Source organism: Aplysia californica, unplaced genomic scaffold (genome assembly GCF_000002075.1).
Source record: "Aplysia californica isolate F4 #8 unplaced genomic scaffold, AplCal3.0 scaffold00051, whole genome shotgun sequence".
Taxonomy (NCBI): Eukaryota; Metazoa; Mollusca; class Gastropoda; order Aplysiida; family Aplysiidae; genus Aplysia; species Aplysia californica.
Window position 1 is genome coordinate 1,459,567 of NW_004797321.1, and position 2,337 is coordinate 1,461,903.

At 41.4% G+C, this 2,337-nt stretch overlaps 1 protein-coding gene across 1 annotated transcript in view; it reads right to left on the reverse strand.

Moving 5' to 3' along the window:
* Positions 1-2,337, reverse strand: part of LOC101851853 (gamma-aminobutyric acid receptor subunit alpha-4) — a gene marked incomplete in the record, with an annotated part of 142,778 nt that overhangs the window by 8,114 nt on the left and 132,327 nt on the right.

Below are 2,337 nucleotides of genomic sequence, written 5' to 3' on the forward strand. Positions count from 1 at the left end.
ATTCCCACCTGGGTGAAGTGAGGAAAATTCGTGTAAAGTGCCTTTCCCAAGGACACAACGTCGGGCCCTTGACGGGATTCGAACCCACGACCTTACGGTTGCGAGTCTGAGAGCCTAACCACTAGGCCACCGACGCCACAGTACAACGATGCACAGACATACTGACAGACAAACAGATAGACAGACAGGCAAACAGATAGACAGACAGACAGACAGGCAAACAGATAGAAAGACGAGACAAACTGACAGGCAAACAGACATACAGACGACAGAGAGACACACAGACAATTCAGATGGGCTGAATGACAGACAGGCCAAACAAAGTTGGAAACAAAACAAAACAAAATAAAAAAATACAGACGAACAAATAAGGCAAACACACCTGGGAACAAGCAGGCGGACAGACATGACAGACATGACAGTCAGACAAGAGAACAAACACCCCAGATATCAACCCTGCTTGGCCGGCACGTGCACGGATAGATTACTCGGGGGCGTGTCTGGAGTGGGCCGATGGGGGTGGTGGGAGTTGGGGGGTTGGGAAAATGTTGCTTTTTGAAAGGGGGGGGGGGTACGTCCAAGTCCAATTATGAAAAGTTGGACTTCCGTTTCAAAAATTGAGTGACAAGTTTGATTTCGTTGGTCAGGAAGCTGGGTTCCAAAGGAAAAGTACCATTCAAAAGTATGTTTGTACAGACAAGAAGTCTTAGGTTCTCCAGTGATGAAACTGTTAACTCAAGCCATTAGAGACCTAAGAGATTAGTTCGTAATGTAGGCCTCTGATGTGGAATGACTTACCCAGCTATTAATATTAGAGATCCGGGTACTCTACCAATCAATGACCAATGCTACTCGCAATCTTGAAAATCAAACACGCTTGATTTTGGAAGCCACAGTCGAGTTAAGCTTTTAATTCGGAAGTATTGTGCCGAAATGGTAGCTTTTACCTTATCCAAGAAGGAAAAGCTGATTGGCCTCGACTTAATCCGGTAAATCCGATTGGCAGTGGTTTACTTTATCCGTTTAATTTCAGTAAGAGTTTTACAGCACTTGAAACACAAATATGTCATTAAAGTGCCGAATATTAGAGATTCTTCTGGAGTGTAACTTACAAAGAAAAGGAGGAGAGATGAAAATGACAGAATGTTTGATTGGAGAAATGGAGTAAATCTCACCAGACAACCTGCCAACCACCGAATACTATTGGTCTCGCTGGAAGTTGGAAGAAATTAGCATCGATGAAAAGATGGACTTCCGTTTTAAAAAAAAGGTTACAAGTTCGATTTCCAGTTCGTTGGCCAGGAAGCTTGGTTCCGAGGGAAAGGTACCTTTCAAAAGTGTGTATGTATGCACTGACAAGAAGTCTTAGGTTCTCCAGTGATAAAGCTGTTAACTCAAACCATCAGAGACCTATGAGATTTGTTCGTTTCTTTTCGTAAAGCTGTCCTCTGGTGTGGAATGACTTACCCAGCTATTAATATAAGAGATCCGGGTACCCTACTAATGATCGATGCTACTCGCAATCTTGAAGAGCAAACGGGTTTCATTTTGAAAGTCACAGTCAAGTCGTTTTTAATTCAGTCTTATTGTGCCAAAATGGCAGCTTTTGCCTCATCCATGAAGGAAAAGCTGATTGGCCGCGACTTAATCCGGTTAATCCGATTGGCAGTGATTTAGCTAAATTTCACTAAGAGTTTTACAGCACTTGAAACACAAATAGGTAATTAAAGTGCCAAAGATTTAAAGATGTTACTAGAGTGTAATGTACAAAGAAAAGAAGGACGAGAGATGAGAATGACAGAATGTTTGATTGGAGAAATGGAGCAAATCCCACCAGAGCACCCACCAACCAATCCCGTGTGCACTGAATGTTATTGGTCTCCACTAGAAGAAATGAGCAGTGTGATATATTATTAGATTTTTTAGACCAAAGACACGGGCCCGGGTCCATAGGTGACATTGATTCAGTGGCATACTTAAAGTAGTCACATCACTTTTATACACATTATGCATGTCAATACAACCCTCTCCCTCCGTATCCCCCTAAGTAAGTAACCACATTAATTTTAGATACCACCAAACAGCGTCTCCTGATGAAACGGTAAAGCATCTCGCCGTTGCACACCGAAGATCCGAGTTCGATTCTTGCTCTAAAAAAATATTTATGAGACATCTCGAGCTGTTTATTGGAATTATATAATATCCCTCTCAGTCCTGGTTGGCTCTAAGGGTTATGGTGGAAACCTGCCTCCGAAATAATCTACATTGTGTTCATTGTTTATTTATTTATTCAATTTATTTTATTATTTTAAATTTTATTTTTTAAACATTTTTATT